Source organism: Columba livia, chromosome 6 (assembly GCF_036013475.1).
Source record: "Columba livia isolate bColLiv1 breed racing homer chromosome 6, bColLiv1.pat.W.v2, whole genome shotgun sequence".
NCBI lineage: Eukaryota > Metazoa > Chordata > Aves > Columbiformes > Columbidae > Columba > Columba livia.
In genome coordinates, this window is record NC_088607.1 from 27,696,021 (window position 1) to 27,718,057 (window position 22,037).

Sequence of the window (22,037 nt, forward strand, 5' to 3'; positions counted from 1 at the left end):
TTGGTTTCCAAGAGGAGTCAACCACAAATACTGGCTGAACCTGAATATGTCATTCATTATAGGTGAAATTTCATTCATCTGGATGAACTATTTCAGAAGTTTTACCAAAACAGACACATTTGCAGTGGGGGGAAAAAGAAAAAACAAAACAAACAAACAAACAAAAACCCAACAACAAACAAAAAAACCACACACAGCTAGGGCTCAAGTCCTTAAACAACAACTGAGCCAAGGGGATTTTTTTCAGGCATCAAAATACAGAATTACAAATATATTACTAAACAGGTTTTAAAGGGCTCCGCAGCCATGTAAAATCGTGTAGAGCATGTCATATAACAAGGCTATTGCTTTAGAAACCTGAGATCATCTCCTTGATGCTCAGGAATATTGATTCGCTGATACAGCCCTTCAGAATTAGGTTCACTTGAATACTCTGCAGGAAGACTATCCACCTGTTTTCTGAACATCCTCTCATGTGACAACATATTGAGAGGCAAATGTTTTCAGGGATGGATTGCCCACCTCATGAAGGTGGCATGTGGGCAGACAACAATTGCTTCAAAAGCTGCTGCAGAAAAAAAGAGGGGGGTAGTCAGCCCTCCTTATTCATACTTAAGACAAAAAAGAGATGGTCAATGTATCTTGATGAAGCATTGCACGAGACATCAGAAAAACAAAACAAAACACAGAAACCAAACCACCACCAACTACTACCACTACTGTAATAGGTTGCCAGGGGCAACTGAGAAATCCATGCCATTGGAGTATTCAGAGACAGTGCAGGCAAAACCAAAAATTACATAGGTTTAGCTGCATTGTGGTACAGGAATGAAACAGATCCAATGTAGTGCCTTTTTTTCTAAACTGTGATTTTTTTTAAAATGTCCATCTTTTCAAAAAATTGAGATTCTTTTAAAAATTTACCAGTTTTGTAAGAAAAAAAAATTCAGCTTTTCAGTCAGCTCCAGCAATCGTGAAGTACTTTCACCAGTTAATATTACAGCTTACTTATCTACAGACAAAAAGTCATTTCTCTTTTTCACATGGTCCACTTGTGTTCTCCCTCGATGCCATTCCTCTTATTTAAAAACTAAGCAGAAACACAGAATTCTACCTACAGGCAATGGAAACTGTGTACAGCCATCTATTCAGCTGCAACACTAATTCATACCATTTATTTCACTAGTTTAAAAATCATATTAATAGCTTTATGGATATAAAAAAATAGAGTAAGTTCAGATTCTTGAATATAAATTCAATTCTAACATCAAATGCAATATGTCAGGCTGCAAACTTATTATTGACAAAAACAAAACAAAAAAAGACAGACAAAAAACTAACAAACAAACCCCCTAAATAAACAACAACAACAAAAAGAACCAACCAACCAACCGAAACCCCACTATGACAAAACAAAAACAAACAAAAAAGCTTTAGTGATGGTTTTGCACTCTGGAATTGTACTTAGTAAAGCAATGATTTCTGTATCTAGCAGATCATCAGTGGAGAAGGTTTGCCCTTAACAGCGAAGGTTAAAGTTTCTTTCAAGTCTATACCACTTTCTGAAACTCTAACTCCATTACTTTGACCTCAAAATAATGCTTGTGAGAGAAGGTATAGCAGGACCAATGCTTGGAATTTGCTACTGGAGTCTAAAATAACATGTTTTTTCTCAGCACCTAGACTGAAGTGCAAAATTTTGACTTTAGGATAACTTCAGCCTCTTTATTCTCTCTTTGTTGCCAACTAAAGACCAAGAGGTGTGAAGGGATGAAATTGAGAAGCAATAACTTGGATGAGGAAGAGCAAGGAATAAGTACATGGCTTATATTGTTTCAGATGAACTCAGGAAAATCACTGGTTTCCAGATATTTCAGTAATTTCTTGGAAGGTGCCCAGCTACTTGAAAGATAAAACTAAACAATCCAAAATGTGATTCTACAGTCAAGTGACTTTGTGGCATTCAATGATAAGGAAAAGAACCAGCTCTGATCTCATTCCATTAATATATTCAGTGACTGTCTTGCACATGGGAAAGAAAGAAAATCACAGCAACCACATTGAGAGCAAAAGTACATTCTCTTTTCTGGATGCCCTCTTGTGTTCTTGTGTTTGCCTGAACTGGTTTTGAACACTGCAATGATACAGATGTCACAGCTTCCCCCAGCAGCCTGGGTTTTATGGCAGCTACAGACAAATGTGCTTGCACCACAAGTTTTTGTAGGCAACCCTGCCAACTTCTGACTTAAAATTTAATTCTTGACCTGCTCATTATCTCTGGAGCAAAGACTTCAAGTTATTTTGGCAACTGGTCCTAAGGACTATTGTGGCATCCTCACATCCTCACTATCAGCTTCCAAGAAGGATGTAAACCAGCTCCTCCAGAAAATAACATTCCTGTCATCAGCTAGTGCTTTGGCAAAAATTACGGGTGCTACTAAATAATAAATAAATGTTTGAGGAAGAGTCTTACACATGCAGCTCTTGTAATATCAAGCTGTACAAGTGTAATTGGAATTAAAATTTACTCCATATTGCTCCCGTGATACAAATGTTCATTGTCAAAACAATAGCAGCAAGCCCCCAGACAAACCAGGGACAAACTGAGTGTATTCTTCTTTAACATCTCACATTGGGTCAAATTTCAATGGAGAAAGGAATTTGCAAAGAACTAATACAGTATCCCCTCAGGGATTTAAAGTACTAGGCTACAGAAACAAAGATAGATTTTAAGTGAGTCCTTCCTACTTTTAAAACACTTTTCATGTTCATTTTTATATTAATATTCATAGCTTGTCGATAGGAACATGAGTTGGCAATATAGTGACATTTATATCAATGTGAAAGGTATAATGAACTGTGCTACAGAATAATCTACTGAGTCTGTAGTTCTCTGGACATGCATGAATGTCAATTGCAGTCACTTTAACCTATTGTTGTCTTTTAATTATATCCGTCTTCTTCATTTCTTCTCTGTCAGTACATGTCTGGGTAAGTGGACAATGGCTGACCAGTTATGTGGTCAGAAACATATATGTATGCATTATTGTTTTGCCAGGTGATACTCGCAAGAATAACAAATGAGCTCAATTAACCAAAGTTCTCTTCAAAACATGGAACTCAGGTTCACACCTGCAGACAGAGTTCACGTGGTTACTGAGCATCCCCCTTGCAACAACAAGAAGATGGAAGGGAAAGTGCCAGCATGGAAGTCGTTAGACCAATTTTACTAAAGAAATTATTAAAGTTTAGGAGAATACTCTTATGAAATACTAGTGTACATCACCAGATAATTAATCAAACTTCAGTTTCATAACCAAGGATGAATATCCTTCTATTACACTGTTGTTCCTCTGCCCATTTTTGGTTAGGTGTCAGCACCCCAGGCTCTCAGCACACCTTCAGGCCTGGCTCCAGACACCCGTGGACATCCCTTTCTATTCCCATCCCACCACCACAGATACCCAGCTTCATCCACCACTGTCTGTGACTTCAGACAAATGTGTCTGATTGTTTTGTCACACCCTCTGTCATTGAGACCTGTCCCTACCTTACCTCTCCACACTGAGTCTTCTCAACAGTACAGAATCTCAAGGGACAAACTCCAGTACCACACAGGGTGTCTGAAGCACAGTCCCTGTTACAGCAGATGCACTCTATGGCACAAAGTCCTTTCCTGCTTCCACCCAACCGTTTTTCAGTTGAAGTCTACTACACAGCTAATCCAGAATTCACGTACAATTCTGGTTGACTTCCAAGAGACCTGGAGGAACCCTGGATAGACATAGATGATTATCCCTGATGATGCACTTCTCCATGGTCACTACTCAATGGCACCAAAGACCTACTTCTAATGAATTGATGTCCACATGGAGTGCAACTTAAACACTTTTGTGAATATTCTTCATGCTGTTCACTCACAGGCTGAAGGAGAAAGCTCCTTAACATTCTACAGCAGTCCATGGCCTACAGGTATATGTGGTTCATGCCACTATGTTGCATTACATGTGGCAAATTAAGGGTAAAACTTGCTGTAGTGCTTCAGATTTACAGGGGAAAAGCAAACAAACAAGCAAGACCAAAAAAAACTCCACAACAAATGAAAAAACACAAAACACAGAAGAAAACACACACAAACCAACAAAGTATGATTTTGCCTGCAATCAGCCTAAGGAAACATTTCATAAGCTCTTGAATATGAGCTGCTGTTCTGCTTCATTATGAATTATGAGTCTAGTAAATCCCTAGTACCTTCAGCAAAGTCAGAATTATATATATAATTAAATCAAACACTGAAAAAAGATCTGAAGAGCTCATATCTCATTCTCACAGGGCCGTCCCTAGCCAATAACACCAGAACAGAAAAAAGCATCATTCTGTACTCTGCAGAGGGAAACACAGGCAGAACACCTAATGGATATTTAACCTCCACAGGCATTTGAAGTAAATGTGAAGCTATCATACATTCAGTTTTCTAATCAAGAATGCATACGTATTTTAGCTCTTCCACCCTTATGTTGTTATTTATTTATTTCCCTAGTTTTCTTTGGGGATTTTGTGCCAGTTAATCAGGATTAAGATCATCCACTCACATTCACATTTCAGGAGTATAAAATAAGAAAAGCAACCCTTTTTAGCTGCAGATGAATTTAGCAAATATTCAGAGTATTTGAACACAGCTTGACACAGAGGTAGTAGCACTTAAGATTTTCTTAAGATCCTGTTACAAACATTTTACTAAAGTGCCTCTAAAAGCCCACAAAAGCCTTCCTGACTTACCCTTTGACAGAAGCTAAGAACTAGTAAGCAAACAATGGAAACCAAAACACTTCTTCCACTTTCCTAGCGATACTAAAGCATTTACAGCTAACACCAAATTTTGTGAAGCTGATCTATAGTAGTTTCCTAAAAAAAATATGTGTATAAACAAACACAATCATACAAAGGTTGTAAGTTGTAGTTAAATGATTAAACTGACTGAAGGCAATCAGAAACCAGCAAAATTTCTCCAAAGACATTTCTACCATTTAGTGCCATGTAAACAACTCCAACAGCTTGCTTTTTGCTTTTTCATCTTGAGAATTCTTTCAAAAGTCCCCAGGCAGGGTCCTGTCTCTGGCACAGCTTTCTGATCTGCAGAGGCAGACCCAAGGATGATAAACTAGAGGCTCTGAAGCCATCCCAACTTTTCTTTCTGTTAGGAATAAACAAGCAATGTCTTCCTCCCCAACAATCTTATGTATGATTATGTGCTCTACAGCATCTTTTTCTACTTTTTCCTCTGATGCCAGAATTACTGCCCTGCCCTTGGTTTCCCATTCTCAGATAAACAACCTATACAATTGCTGCAAGAAACCAAGTGCTGCTTTTCACACAGCCACAAGACAGACTTCCTTTACTCCATATATTCTGTGCGCAGCACCCACACCAGCCTCCAAAACAGAGAGATGATAATGTAATCGCCGAAATGCTCACAAGTTCCTCCAGGCATAGACTGAAAAAGAGGGCAGGAGCGGAGAGTCTCTAAAATCAGAGAGTGCATCACATATTAAAAAGTAACTTTTCAGCAGCGCGTTGCGAGGCTGAGCACCAGGCAGAGAAGGGGAGCACACAGCCACATGGTATATTCCTGCCTCTTCCTCTCTCCTCTCTCTTTTGGTCCTTCTCCCCGGCTTTCTCTCCCACCTCCTCTCTCCCGGCGCTGCCTTCCCCTCTCCCCCGCCGCAGGCTGCAGAATGGGAGACGCTTGCTCCCCAGCCAGCCGGCAGCTGTCACACAGCACAGGCAGCCAGCAGCCCGTGCGAAGGGTGAGCCTACTCTGTCATTTAGGATGACTCACTGGAACCTGGCATTAATTTCTCCTTTTCTGGTAGTGGACGGAGAACAACTAAAAAGCTACACTGGACTAGACCAAGGTAAGACATTTAAGTGTCTTTTTTACCCTAAAGCCACCCGATGCTTTGAGGGTGCCAGGCTGTGTACAAAAGCTGGCACTGGAGCTAATTTGGTGGGTGTCTGAACACCTGGCATTACATGCCACCAGTGTGTCTTTCTGGTGTTAACCCTGTGTGTGCCACCCAGCTATACCCAGGGCGGGGAGAGATGGCAGGTCAAAATATAGCCCAGGGACTGCATTTTCTTCCCTTAATGCAACTTTTACAGCAGCACTACCACCTGCTCCTGTGAATACAAGAAGCTTCTCAATATTGCTAAACGATCGGGCATGCTTTTGTGTTCTGCCTTTGGGAATATAGCGTACCAGGCGTCTGTCATGGACTCTGTGCGGATTCATTCCCACGGCAGTTGTCTCATCACTTTAATGAGTTGAAATTCCACAGTCCACAGAAACGCTTCCCTGTCATTTCCCCCGCTTCTGAGAGATTCTCGTAGGATCATATAGATACAATCCATTTTCAGGCTTTTCAAAAGTAGTGCTCACTGAAAACCCCAGAACAAGTCTGCTGAAGCACAGGCAGCACTGTACTACATATTCTGTCTGCATTCCTCTCTGTGCTTTTTCTGTTGCGAATCAAAAATTCAGTGTTGCAGGAGGTTTTTTGCAAGAACAGTACATGTCTCTTGCACAGTAATTTAAAGTAAAAGGAGAAGCTGCTTCTCCCAATTCTGAAATCCTGGCAAAATTCCCTTCTTCCATTTTCTGAGGAGGTACAGTATTTCAAGCAGAGTTATCTAAGCAGGTTTCTGCTGGGACTGATTGACAGTTTTTACTTGTGATTTTCATGAAAAGATTTCACTGAACATCTACAGCTTCATTTCTGTCACTCCAATGCTTTTTACCAAATGGCTTACTTCAGAGGGTGACACCTTCAGAATTAACCCAGCACCAGGCTTTTCTAAATCTGTAAAGAGAATATCAGACTAGCTAGTGCACATTGCAGAACTGCACTATTTTACCTTTGGATCGTTAATGGTGGAACTGCCATGAGGATATTTTGTTTGGTTTACACATTCTCTGTGCTGTGGAAAGTGTTGCAATAGTAACTGGATGTACCTATGTTTCTCATACATTATACAGTATTTTCTGCAATATCTTACACATTCCATATTCTGTTCAGACCTCCTGGGTACTGGCAATCAGTTTATTAAGAGCTGACTTTTAAACCCACAATGAACTGCCCTGACATTATTGCTACAAAAAGTAGTGTCTACTCAAAGACAATGATAGGTCCCACATGGATCACAACTATGGAGATGACCAAACAGGTATCAGCAGTTAACACTTAACGTCATTCCACTTCCAGGTAGTCACCAAGACCACAGGCTGTTGATCTAGCATGAATATTTTTGGAATTAACTCAAAGACAACAGTAATAAACACTCCCCTTAGTTCCTGCCCCTCCATGCAATATTTTTAGAGGAAAACAGATTCTCATTTCAGAGAACTTAAAGGACCTTGGTACAGATCTTCAGAAACAGGTCAGACAAGGGGCTCAACATGTCAGCACAGATTCTGTCTCATTTTCCATTGGAATATGGTACATTTTTTCCACTTAATAAAAGTGGAAAGAATTTACCAGCATTATGCTTTAAGATTATTTCCAAACATTTGGACAATTGCAGAGAATTCAGTGTATTTTTCTCAATTTACCTTTTTTCTTACCATTTATATATGGTACCTGACTACTAGGCTATCAGATTATTTCCAGGGAAAGTAACTCTAAAGTAAAATTTAGGCAACTTTTTATTTTGATCCTATCTTTAGGCACTTGATAATAGTAATGATATTTATTTTTAAATTAGGAGCTATTTATTTTATGCAAGCTCTTAGTCACTTGCTACTGTATCACATGTCATAGTCTCTGGGGTCTGAACAGTTATTTTTGAGCCTAGGTTTATGCCTAGAATATAAAATTATCCTGTTCACAAGTTGGGGTTTTCCGTTTTATTTTCCTTTCTTCAGATACATCAGTATATTAATAGTTTTCATCAGCATGGCTCTTTTCAGGTGGAATATTCGTCCATTTAAATGCAGACTATCTACCGTGATAACAGTTTATTGTAACTTGGCAACAAGAGCTAAAAAAATCAAGTTGCATCCATCACACATGCAAATCTTGTATTGTGCTGCCCCATACTCAGCAAATTACACCCTTGAGATAAATGACATTCTAGACTTGTGGACCAGTCAGTTTAATATCATTAGCTGGGCTCACCGGTTGTCCTAATTACAGAAGTCAAAGACTGCAGGAAGCAGCTGCAAAGTCAGCACATGTGCAAGGAGCTGTTTGTAAAGTTGAAACACATGCTTTGATTTGAGGCTTCTTTGTTGCAACATGGATTATTAAGGAAAAGTACAGTATTTAATATCACTTTAAAAAAATGATCTGCCTGTGATCCAGGTGATGACACTTTTATGGGTTACACCTTCCTGTGAAGCTTCATTTCTAGTGTAATATTTTCACTAAAATAAACAAACAAGCACTTCCAATAGTATTTAGCTGTGATCAGGCTCTTCGGTCATTCATTTGCGGGTGAGGTGGGAGGGCAGCAAGAGGGGAATTGGTCTCACTGCTAGAGCACAGCTAGCATGCTACTACCTGCTGTCCTACCTATCTTACTCCAAACAGAGAATCCACTGTCAATGTAACTACTTGTTCAAGAGGCATAAGAAGACACAAAGCTGCTTCACTGGAATCAGTGGGAAACACCCCTAAGACACAGAGGTGCACAACTCTAGAGCTCTGATGGAGCCTAAAAAGATTAAACCAGCCACAAATCAGCTAACTGGAGTCAGGCAACCGCTTTAACTGGCGACCAGAGATCCCCTCACCTCTGAGTTTCGTGTTCCTTCATGTTCACCACCACAATCTGAAGTCAGGAGAGGCAGAAGTTTTGCTGTTGTTAGTTAAATGGATTTAGTCTTATAACTGATTTAATTCAGAAAAGATGAAGGTTCAGTGAAGTTCTTCAGCGCAAAAAAAAAAAAAAAAAAAAAAAAAATCAACCTAAATAGAAGTTGCCTGACTTCAGTTTTCACTTATTTCTGTAGATTTCCCTTGAGAGTAAAATCCTATCCAAAGATGAAGAGCTCCAGACAAATCAACAAGTATTTTACACACCAGGAACATACCAGCTCTTGATAACAACATCTAGAAAGGTATCAAAATCATTCCAGCTACTCAATAAACAATATTCTCCTGCACACAGGCATGCAAAGATGGGTAAAATTTCATTCTCTATTGCAATAAGCACACTTAGCCACTTTCATGGTCCACTATTAATATCACTGACACTCAGGCAGCTGTAGCTCTATTCATCGCACACTGAACAGAGAGATCACCTCCTCCTCATTGCATAGTGCTTTGTCAAAAGGTAACCAAAGAGTCCTCACAGGGAACATTTTGAACAGTTCTAATTATCATCATTAAAATGGTATTTTAATAGAACGGTACAAAGGTATTCATTTTAGAAGAGGGGACATTTTGCACGCTTGCTATATTGCTTTCCAGGAACTTCTTGTAACACAGTCTCTTCAATTAAGATCAAATCTAATCTTCGTCTAAGATTGAGGATGTTCATAGGGATGTAAGTAAGGCATATATGCTATGCAAAACAAGCCTTAGAATTAGACACTACTTTTTTTTTGAGATAATTTTTCTTTTTTAAAAGTCAAGACTTCTTGGTTTCAAACATCCTGTAAGTTAGAGATGAATGAATCTGTTGGAGAGGTACTATTGCATTCTTGGCCTTCCATTTTTGTATTCCTCAACAAACTTGACCACACTCTTGTAGCATGTTCAGTTCAATTGAATTTGAACCTTTGATCACCTACATCAGTGAAGAGTACAAGCAACTGAACCATAAAGGAGCGCGTAAGAAATGTGTAGTGTATTTCACGATACTGTGAGAAAGTTGTGTCAGAACCTAATGCAAATACAAGATAATATATCCCTCTCAATCACAACTAAGTTTTAACAGACTCTTCTTTAAAATAATGCCAGCAATTTTCAGCTCCTATTTAATTATTTTGTTAGGACTAATTCCTTTTCCATTAAAATCTGTATTGTTTCCTTATTTATTTATTCCAGACAGTGCTCTGTATTTTCTTCCAGATAAAATGCACATGGTGCAGTTTCCAAGGAACTATTTTAGTTCTTTCTTGCTCAAGCAAAATAAACACAATATTGTGTTCACCACAAAGTATGTTTTTCCATACTTTTGAGCTTTGTCATATAATTTGGACTTGTGAAAACTGATGTCTATCAACAAATGAAACAACAGAAAAATACTTTTTTTTCTTCTTGTTCATTTCATTAACATGTGCATAGTCTTTTCATTCAATATCAGCTTGCTTGTTTGTTTTCATTTGATTGCAATTAAAATTTCCAAAATTATAAAGAAATTAAGTATGCTAGGCATGTATTCTCTTTAGTTTTTGAGGCGATTTCATTATTGAGTTATTGGCTAGTTTAGGAATGCTGTGTTAAAGACAATCTGTGTGGATAAACCAACAGCAGTTCAGAGGGAAACACTTCTGAGAGCAAAGAGTACATTCTCTAGAGCAGTTCCAGTGGATGACACATTTGAAATTGATCTGAGAGATAATCTGAATTTTTGGCTATACTCAACAAGCTGTTTGTAGCTTCTCCCTTCCTATTTCTCCTTGGGTCTTTGCCAACCTTGTCACGTTAACAGCGTGTGCTTGAGAAAAATGTTCTTATTCCTGATGGCACTGGCAACGTTGGGTAACATTTAGCAAAGCATGTATCATCCAAGTGATTTGTAGGTTATACAGAGGACAATACCATGATCCACAGGGTGAAGCACCCAGAGTGAAAGCCATCCAGGAGCAGGCTTTGCTAACAAAATTACTGAGATTGTTATTTGCAAGAAAGCTTGGAGCCTGTAGCAACACACTACTTGAAACCATATAGCAAAGGACACTGCAGAGATACTGGAATTTTACAAGACAAGACCAAAGCACCAAGATGTACAAGGGCACAAACAAAGTGTGTGGTGGAGACAGCAAATGAGATAGGTAACTCTGTTACAAACTTCTTTCCATTTTTTACAATGACAAGACTCAAGTCTTTTCTAGGTCCTAAACATTAGCAGTCCTGTCATGAAATTTAGAAAGATAAACCACTCAAAAATCACTTGAACCTGTATTCTGTGTGTACATGTGCTTATATGACACCATAACAGTTCCAGATACTGAAGAAGAAAAAAAAACACCCCCAATGCAGAAACACAACTGCACCATCACAGATCACATCTGATGACCTTTGAGGCAAGGTTGTAGGAGGAAATTATAAGTTTAAATAGTCATCCTCACGCAAACAGAAAAGAACACAGAAAATTTGAGCAGACCAGCCTTTCCTCAGTTCCTAAAGCATCTACAAACTTTGCTTTGCTTACAATCACATCCTCACAACTTTACCATCACCACTATATCATGTCTGCTATACTGAATATAGAGTAAACTTGAAATTATCCCATAAAAGTCCAAGAAGCAGTTCAGGTCATAAAACACGTTAAGATCCTACCACACACCAGGACACAGTTCAGGCTTCCTTCTTGAAGCCGCCACTGCAATGGTGAGCAGCAGAGCAATGCCACACCACAAGCAGGAAGCACCACGAACCGTGCATAGGTCAGGACAGCACAGAACTGGGAAGTGACAAATATATTAGGCTAAAAAAAGACAACCTCTGTGTCACCAGGAACTGCAGAAAGCTTCTACTACGTTATAGTTGTTAACTTCATTACAACTGGTAAGTGATTTGACAGGAAAGAAAACAATAGAGAAAGCCTTTGACTTCTAAGAAAGACAAATAACTTACAGTTAGTGTCTTCACCAGTGAAATAAAGAGTTAAAGAAAACTGTTATCTGTGGTCTGAAATATTAACCTGACAGTTATATTTATCTTTTGTGCAGCTTTAATGATGCTATTTATGCCTTTACATTTTTCCCATATTTTCGCTCACTGTCCTCTGTTGCCATTAGTATTATTACACTTTCAGTATTGGTAATAAAACAATTACTGAGCCTCTCTGCTGTTTAATGGGTTTGAAACCTCAGGAGCTGAAAATAATTAAGTTGGATATTTATGCTTGCAATGACGTTTGATATTTGAAGAAAAAAGAAAAAAAAAATAAATCTCAAGAATCCATAAATACTAAAGTCAAATGGGCCCACTGAATAATTGAATCTGACTTCCAGAATACCACAGTAACCTTGTCATTTCATACAGTTTTACCTGTGTCAAGTGTAGTATCTTGTGTAGATAAGTCTGTTGTTATAAAAATAGTTTCGGATCTTGAAAATGATAACACAGGTTGCAACCACAAGACCTTACAACTGCTGATCACAACACAGAGGGGATCGAGGGGATCATTCCCTTCTGTCCCCTGCACATAACTCAAACCAGCTGCCCTGAAGCCCCTACCTTGCAGCACATTTACTTTAAGCATGGCAATTTAATCTCAAAATGCATTTCTCACAGAAAGCTAGGAGAAACTTAAAAAAGAAAGCAAAAGCGATTAGAGGACATGAGCTACGATTCAACACAGATGACAGGAACTTCACAGCTTGCTATTAAAAAAAAAAAAAAGTTATTAGTACTTCCAAAAGTCTCAGGAGAATTACAACATCACCACATTATTACTTCCACACACACCCCCCGCCCCGCCCCGGCCCCGCCTCAATAACATACTTTTTCTTTAGCGTATTGTTCCTAGATGCCATAATGGGGAAATAGGTAAAAATACCAGGTTTAACACTAAGCAAAAGTTTATCAGTGCTGCACCTCAAAAGGTACATGCAGATGTTAACTCTTTTTGTGCACTGTCTTGCAAAGGGAGTGTATGAAGTTCTCTGGAGCCAAATTCTTACATACCATAAAGGATTCAAAAATGAATGGACGGCTTTTATGCAGTAGGACAGAACAGGACCAGGAGAGACTAATAGCCCTATGCACCATTCTGTGATATTAGCTGAGCATTTTAAGTAAGAAAAACTAGAAAGAGTTTAAAAAATCAGCAGAAAAACAATCCAATACGTATTATTTAATCTATCATCAATCTATAGGGATTAAATAACAGCATTGTTTTTATCCTCAGACCTGTAGTGTTAACTCACAGTAACTGATATCCTATTCGCATACCACTTCTTGATATGTTTTGACAGCTAGAAAATTGTTTCTCAGCCTGAACTTAGGAAATAATTTATTTTCTGAGGCGAAAATGTAAATACAAGACATGGTAGATATAGCCCAGTCCTCCTCTGGTAAGTACGTACATATATTCAAGCTCTCATTCAGAAACCTACAATCACACACATTTCTGTGAATACTAAACTGCTTAGAAGGTAGAACCTAATATTGCTAAAATAATTTATTACTAACTGTTACAACAGCACAGGGGGCAACAGTGGCAGGCACAGAAGAGAAGAACAAACCAATTTTTTCAAATTGCAGATGGTAAGATAATTGTCCCAGAGAGGTGGCTAAAGTGAGGAAAACAAACTTTAAGGTCCCCCACTCTGGAATGTTGACCAATGTCCTGTGAGTGGTATCTTAGCCTTCTGCAGTCAGTCCTGTGTAATTATATTTCATGATAACACAGTGCTTTCATCACCCACCCCTCACTTCTGATCGTTGCTTAGGGTCTAACTCAAAGCTGCCAGCTCTTACCTAGACCTCTGTGAATATAAATAACCAAGTGCCTCCAATAAGCCAGGCAGCAGCTGACTCGAGGGTTTTATAGGTCAATAATTTCTTTTAAAAAATCAATATATTTGTAACTAGCTAGTAAAAGCTTCCAGCCTAAAAATGTGCTTAAATGGACAATCCAATAGGGTTTTTTTCCAAGCCACATGAATTTTAACAACCCTTACACTTGTCAGTTTTCAAATTGTCAGAAGGCCTATTATAAGGAATGGGGAATTCTGAAGATTAATTCTGCTCCTTTCCAGGAAGCCACCACTTCATCATCCCCTATTCATGGCTTATCACAGACAATGGATACTATTCAACAGCGACAACTCGGGTACATTAAAACAGGATAGCATTTTGCTATGTCAAACGGAATCAGGCATGGGGTTCTGCTCTGCTTCCCTGAAAGGGAGCATTTTCTTTCTTTCTTTCAGCTCACTCTGTTCTACAGCTGTTGCTGTAAGAATCATCAATGTTGCTGTAAGAATCATCACTGTTTTAAAAATGAAGAGATTGTCTGTGATCCAATAAAAATGGTTGAAGATAAGCCCCCATCCATTTGTAAAAAAGTTTATGTAATAAATAAGGATGTAAGTGAATGAAATTGCTTGCCTTTCCTAGAATCCATTTGTTTAGTTATCTATGATGTCTTTCATTTATTATTTATAGGCCTGAACTTTCCCATCGTAATGACAGATACTCAGGCAGGCTTGAACACCAGCATTCAAAATAAGAATTATTGGGAAACGTATTTGATTGAAAGGAATTCAGATAATTCAGTTTCACTTTGTGCTCCATCCCTTACTGTCACCACAAGCAGAAATAAAACATGATAACCACTCCCTAAACAAAACCTTATAGGAAAAGTTACAGCAGAGTACATCTCATGCAAGCAAAAAGACACGACACTAAAATAGTTGTAAGTGTTGCCTTTGGTTAAGGTTTTTAGACTCCAAAGCAAGACTCCAATATTCCCTTGTAAAAAGGGCTCAGAGAAAATAGACTAGGGAGAAATACAGGCTCCACAGGAACTTAGTTTCCTAAAATTAGGTCAGCACTGCTTTAAAATTAGATTCAATGTTCTGCTGACCGAACTGAAAAGGAGTGATTTTTAATCAAGAATTCTTGAGGGTAATGGTATATCTTGCTGGAAGTCATCAAGTATGGGCCACAAACTTGCACAGTATTTAGCTCCTTCCTCTTGCCAACATCTGCTAACACTCATTTGGAGCCCGAGCACAAATAAGAACTTACAAATTAACTATGAGGGCCAAATTGTTTAAAGTCAAAACATGCAGCACTATGTAGATGAATGATTACATTCTATACTTAAAGCACATTCAGTGTAAGACGTAGTTATCTACAATAATTAATTTCTCAATTAAATTACGAAATGAAATTGCTTTTCCTTCTGGAAGGGAAGACAAAAGGGAAAAAGAAAAACACACAAAACCAAAATCTACTTCGATTCAAGTCACCCAAAGATTCGAAATACATTGGTGAAGTGGAGATTCCAATTATAAAAAAGTATGATGTAGCAACCTTGGAATATACTAAACAATGATCTTGAACAATAATTTTCTAAAATCAATTCTAACCATTTACTGCCTTACAATGCAGTATCTCCGAGGCTTATAAACTAAACTCCAGGGAGGAAGAAACATTGCTTTCTAGTAATTAATGAACTGACCTTGACTTAAAGAATCATCTGAGGAAAAGGACTAGACTGGAGCAATGACAGCACAGTTTCCACAAAAAACAACACTCATTGCTACCTTCACAGTATTGCAGGACTATCTCAAAATATTTTATGATAAAACTTGTTTGAATAACAGCAAGTATCATTCTGAATTGCACTAAACTGTATACCTATCTACCCCACTGGTCAGTCTCACTAAGGTCATGATCCCTGTGGATCCTTCTCCAGAGGGCTGGGTGTAAGGACTGGCTATAAAATCAACTGTAGCCAGCAGGTATAGAAATTCAGAAGGATGTCCAGAGAAGCACCCACTGCACAAACAGTGCAGAAAATATCTTTGGGGGATTGCAACAACATGTAATGATGTTAGGATCTGCCAAAAAATGTTATAAAACAGATTTTGACAACTCTGGGACAGAATTTCCCTGTGTAACTGGGGAGTAGGCCAATTAGTGTAAGATAGGATTTTCGTGCTTTGCAAACATAGTTACTAAAGAAATTCAGCATAATATAATTTAGCCTGAACCTATCACACACCTGGACAAAAAATTTGTCCCATTCCTTCAGCATCACGGTATAGAAAAGAAAGCCCTATCCAGTATAAAAGTCTATAAATTATCCTCCCCAGGCCATCTAACACTGAGAGAGGCTCATGGTCAATAAATGAGAGGTTGGGAAATATGCTCCCGGGCTACTGGCCTGGAGAGTTTTAATACTATTGTGATGACTGGAGCTGAAAATTGCAAGGAGTACTACTTCCTCATTCCACCCAGCTTGTACAGCACACCAGGAGGAGGTGCAAGAACATCAGTGTGGGAAGCACTAATGACATAGCTCACAACAGTGCCTTGAAGAGACCAGGCCTTTTGCAAATGCAGAAACAAGTATCACCTTTTCACATGATCACTGACTAGGAACTTTGCTCCCAGCCAGGTCTCTACTGGGATGCAGAGTTATGGAGGAACTCATCTAGCCTGTCCTGTCATAGCTTTTGAGGTTTTACCATACATCTTAAAATCCAGACAAATAATCACATTGCTTTCCTTAGGGTTCTCCAGGGGTGGTACAATGGGCACTTGCAAGAACAATGCCTTTAAGCTACCACAACAAACTTCTTGTGCAGGTTTATACCCAGCTGTTCTCCAAATAGCATCTGTGAAACTAGAAGCGAGCATTTACTTATAGAAGGGACTCTGACAATGGATGCCATAACCAATCCATACGATGCAGCAGCACTCCCAGGAATAGCATGATATGTGTGTGCATTTATTGCGCATGTGGCACTTCTAATGAGTAATGAATTGCTAATATGCATGCTGTTTTGTGACAAACTGCTGTGAAGCATATTGTTCTCATATGTGCTAAGGATCTGAATTGTCAGTTGTGCTTATTTTTTAAAACTTCTTGGATTGAGTTTGCCAATCTGCATGTGGTATTTTGTGGCTGATTAATTTTATAGATTGTGCTAGGTAAGAACTCTCTGACTTGCTGAATCCAATATCAATTTTAACCAAACTCTGGTTGCTTGCTAATTTGGAGACACAGGGTGCCACTATAGCGGTTTCTGTAAACTGCTTGTTCTCCCCATATATACATAGTTCAGAGAAACCTTTTGGCATACCTGTTTCTTTCTGGAAGAGTGGACCGACACAAGTTTTTAACTGCAAACCTCGTGGTTTCATACAAGAAGTAATTTTAAAATAGTGCAGCTAAATGATATATACTTATATTTTTGTAAATTTCTAACAAATGAAAAAAAGCGAAGATCAAATTGAAAACAACTAGTAAACTGAAATATAAGATAACATCTAAGCATGACAAAAATCAGAATATTTCTTGTCATTTAGACTGCTAAAGAGGTCCCAGAAAGCCACAAACAATCCTATCCCACAAGCAGTCGGCAAATGTTTCAAAAGATGTGCGAATCTGTGCCTCAACTTACAAGGAACCATGGAGCTAAATAAGGATTTGTGGGCAGCTCTGTTTCAGTATCATGCTAAATAAATGACAATCTGTGGATTCCTGGGTCTGCTCCCTTTCTATAATCTCCACTCTTCTATAATCTCATTGTGCAAGACAACAAAAGCAGCTTGTGTGCCCCTGTTCACAGTATGCTAACAGCAAGTACATGAATCCAGTGAATCTCTGACAGTCATTCACCACAGGATAATTTCCTTTTGCCATCTGATGCAGCATCTCTGTGCCCAGGCTCATCTGAATGTGTCTGGCCTTCACATCTTGCAATAAGTGCACAGGGAAAATATTATTTTAATTCTGGGTTTAGATTCAGAATTATTCTCCCTATATGATCTGCACATGACAAGTCAATGGATTCTTCCAAATTCAGGGTTTTATCCTATTGCATCTGTAAGTTTGTAAAAAAACTGAGTAAAGTTTTGTTGTTTGCTTGTTTCTGTTTAAGTATTTGTACTTTCTCCTTGATGGCATCTTACATGTCAAAGACAGAGATAATTAGCTTCTCTGAGGGTTCTTGTTTGTTTTTGTTATTTAAGTTAGGCTGCCTACTGAGGACACACATAGTCTGGAGCTCCTGAAGTAGAAAATAAGCAGTTTCAATCTGGGACAGTTAAGATTTTTGAGAATACACAACACATAAATGAATGGCTTATATTTATGGCTAAGGCAGGCTTTGTTAATCAGCTTAATGAAGCAGCTGCATGAAAAATTTGCCAGAATCACCTTCTGGCAAATCAATAGTGGGTGGAAGGTCCAGAAGAAGCACTAACAAGCTCTGAAGTCAGTGATTTCACAGACAGACACTGAACAACTTCTTCTAGCATACAGAGCACCACTTCTCCTATCTAGAGAACCATGAGATGAAAGAGAAGGAAAAAAAAAAAAAAAGAAAAAAACACATTTTAATAACACACAGTTCTAGTTATTTTTCTTAACATTGGATGGATATTTAACAGTAGGCTTGTGATAAACCCGAAAAACTCTGAAAACCCTACCAACAATAATGGAGTTATTTTGTTCATAAGTCCTGTAGAAAGAAATAGGGAAAAGTCCTTGTGTTCATTAAAACTGACAAATATAGCTCATTAATGGGAATATACCACCTCCCATAAAACTAAAATTTGAATTTAATTAAAAAAAAAAAACAATTCCAAGAGATTGAATGTTAGTTCAATATACTTACATATGAATATATATTTCATATATATGTGTGTGTGTGTATATATATATATATATATAGGGAAATTTAGTGAGAAAGGATGATGAAGCAATGTGATATTGTCAGCCTTCCTTACATAAGTCCTATTTTGTGCTCACACAGATGGGCCAACTGCCAGCATCTCCATAGCGTCTTCTTTCAGACTGATAACAAAAAGGCATCTAGGACTTATCTGCCTGAGGATCTGATAGCTTTTTTCTTATTTTTGAGGTAATGTTGTGGACCTACAAGAAGCTTCATGATGGCACAGTGGTAAATATATTTTTAAAGGCAATTAAAAAAAAATACTGAAAACTCTTATATGCAACGAATCATTTGGCGGTGCCAGTTGGTACAACGCACTGGAACTGCAGTATGACTTCCTTGCTATATCCTTGGTACATTTGCATTATGCCCAGGCCTAAAACACCTTTGGATGAGCCACTCTCTGTCCTCTGGATTTCTGAAGGCTTTTGACCCTCAGAACAACCTCTGAGAGTCCTCACAGATGCTAAACTACAAAATACCTTTTGAAATAGAAAACAACTGGATAGGAACAAAACAAATTCTGTGTTTTCAACCAAATTTCTTTATTCTGACACATTGATTTAAATTCCATGCAGAATTAGAGCAAGCTGATGCTATTGATTGCCCAGTCCAGACCTTGCTAGAAGGTGCTTTTCATCTATCAATTCCTTCTTCGCCAGCTCAGCAGTCTGGTCTTCCCTTGTGCACATGCCACAGAGAAGACCAGAGGAGATGCACTTTAATGGTACATATTCCAAGATCTGCAAACAGGTGCTCTTTAGAAATACCCATAAAAGATACTTTACCTCAGAGAGATCTTTTGGGACAGCTCCTATGAAATCATCTAGACTTTGGCAGTATATCAGTGACGCAGCAGGCAACCTATATCTGGGGCAGCACAGTTTCCCATTCAAACACACAGGTTGTGCCACACAGGTTGTGCCAGCCTGCAAGATCAAACAGAGATTTCTTTTTTTTTTTTTTTTTTTTTTAGTAATTTGTACTGGGAGGGACTCCAGGAAAGGATTGCTGGCTCTGAAGGGCTTGAATCCAGCAGTTTCAAATGGAGTTGTACTGACTTGCCCATATTTTTCTTTAAAGGCTCAGCTACAAAATCAAGTCATCAAGCTAATGTGCATTTGCTGGCTTTATCTGAGCACTTGTAACACATGCATTGGCTATGATAAGCCAATTAGACTCTTTTGAGACCTGATACCATCTGTCGAAGTAATCGCTGGCAGTCCAGCAGGTGGTAGTCTCTCAGTCCCCCAATGGATATCACATTTTACTGTTCGGTATTCACAACTACCCTTCCAGTTCCAAAATGGAAAAGAAAATAAAGATAAAAGCTTTAGTCACTATGTACTGTGAAAAGAGGCAGAAGAGACAAAGTATGCATTTGTGGATGTGTAAAGTTGGTTCTTGCATTTTCACACTCACTGCATTTCTAATTTTACCTCGAAGAGATGTAGGTTTTCAGTTGCGATAGCAAGCATATTAACAAATAGCAGTGTAGACTTTACACAAGTGATGTGATTGTCAGGAGTTGGGGACAGTCTAACAGGTTTTCATTAGCTTTCCCCACCCCAAAATACACGCTTATTAGCTAACATAAATACATCACTTTTGTTTTTCCTTATCGCATACTTTTCATTTCACAACAGCAAAGGTTTTTGTTTAAGAGGATATACCTATATCAAGAGCCTCTAAATTTGATATACCTTATCTTTCATGCCTGAGAAAGGCATCACATGATTGTAGCATTCTTTAAAAGGCATAAACTCATTTGCATTAATTCTTCTCGCACTGAGCTAACTGGGGGACTATAAATACAGTTCCTATCTGCAGGATTACTTAGCATTTTTGCTCTAAAGGTAAAAAAAAAAAAAAAAAAAAAGTAAAGAAAACAAAGGAAAATATCATCTTTTGAGACAGATGGAAAGGAGAAGAAAATATTCTGTACATCATCCAAAAATTAGTGATGAATCTTTTGGTTTCTTTAAAAAGTAAAGATTTATAAAGGCTAAATTACACAGACTTCAACACCTGAACATTTCTACTGCATGGTTTTTGTGGTTTGCAAGCATTTCTTGAATAAACTACTGGTAGTCCAATGGATTAACTACTAACTTTGGCAGATTTTCTTTCTGGAGAGATAAAAATTTAATTTTAGCTTAAGTATAATAGTAATAACAGTTGGCACTTTTCTAGACCCTTCCATCTTCATAATTCCTATAAAGCAAGTCAAATATCACTCAGAATTATTAAATCAAAAGATGGCCACATTTTAAGGATAATGAAACTAAGATCCCATCTCAAAGAGATAGGAAAATTCTGGAGCATGATCAACCATAGATCATGGTAAACATAAAGCATTTGCTCAGCTTTCTATCAGCTGAATAAGACAGCTGACATTTCCCAAACAATGTCATATAATAAGCAAGGAATTTATGGATCTATTTAAATACAACCACACTGTATGTGTACAGACACTTGTTTAAAAAACAAGACAACAACAGAAAAAAAACCCCATCACACCACATAACTCAGCCTGCTGAAGTTTGAATTCATATCTCATCTCTCTAGCCAAAGTAGGGACTTACCTCCTACAATAAATTTGCTGTCAATTTCACATAGGTATTATACTAGCTCCAAAAATGGCTTTCTTCCAAACTCTTAACTAGCACCATGTCAAAAACTGTTCAACAGAAATGCAGTCCCATGAGGCAGCCAACATTTTAGATAGCTACAATTACGCACTTCCACTCCACTGTCCATTCCCACCTGAGGAAGACGCTAGAGACCCAAGATTAAGTTGTACATCTTTTCCTTATTTTGTATCAAACAAACGTGCTTTCCATTTGGCTAAACCAGACTACTATTATCTGGAAAGAGGGTAAGGCACTACTCTTTCTCCCTACAATTTATTTTTATGTCTGCAATAAATCCTGTTTCCATTTGGTGTTTTTCATCCATCTCTGGTTGGTTTGATAAAACTAACAAGCCACAGATAAACTTGTGTTCAGCTCCTTTTTCCACAAATACTGCAAAACCAAGTTGACACAGGTGCTGCCAGGAAGACTTATTTTTAAGTGTTTTCCCCTTGCCTCCCTTATTAGCTTCCCATTTCTCTGTAGAGCATTAGAAAGATTAGCTTCTACATTTTCACAATTTTAGCAGCAAATTTCATTGCCAGCAAATACCAAATGCTCCACCAGGGCAAATTTCCATTCCTTCTTTCTTTGTAAGCCATATCACCTTACTTGGATAAGCAGCTGCTTGTTTTCCCTATTTTAAAGCTGACTGAGCTCTTTATACCTCTTATATGTATGTGGCAGGTAGCACTTTGGAGAGCCTGCACCAGCCAATCAGGATCCACACTTATTTCCGTAGGGAGTTCTCTCCCAATATATTCTAATTATGCCTAAAACATTTATAGAACAGCTTCCATTTTAAAAAT

The 22,037-nt window shown here is 38.2% G+C and overlaps 1 protein-coding gene and 1 long non-coding RNA gene across 4 annotated transcripts in view; one reads left to right on the plus strand and one right to left on the minus strand.

The window, feature by feature from the left end:
- LOC110366092 (uncharacterized) overlaps positions 1-22,037 on the minus strand; it is a 221,194-nt gene that overhangs the window by 103,879 nt on the left and 95,278 nt on the right. Inside the window, exon 1 of one of the 3 annotated variants that reach the window (XR_010473535.1) lies at positions 5,476-5,614. The exons of the other annotated variants lie outside the window; for them this stretch is intronic. This is a non-coding gene — a long non-coding RNA (uncharacterized LOC110366092). Of the gene's footprint in view, positions 1-5,475; positions 5,615-22,037 lie in introns of those variants that run through there. 3 annotated transcript variants of the gene reach the window in all.
- Positions 5,725-22,037, plus strand: part of RASGEF1A (RasGEF domain family member 1A) — a 165,463-nt gene continuing 149,150 nt past the window's right edge. The window contains exon 1 of the mRNA XM_021300929.2: positions 5,725-5,915. The gene's annotated coding sequence lies outside the window, so the exon portion shown is untranslated. The remainder of the gene's footprint in view (positions 5,916-22,037) is intronic.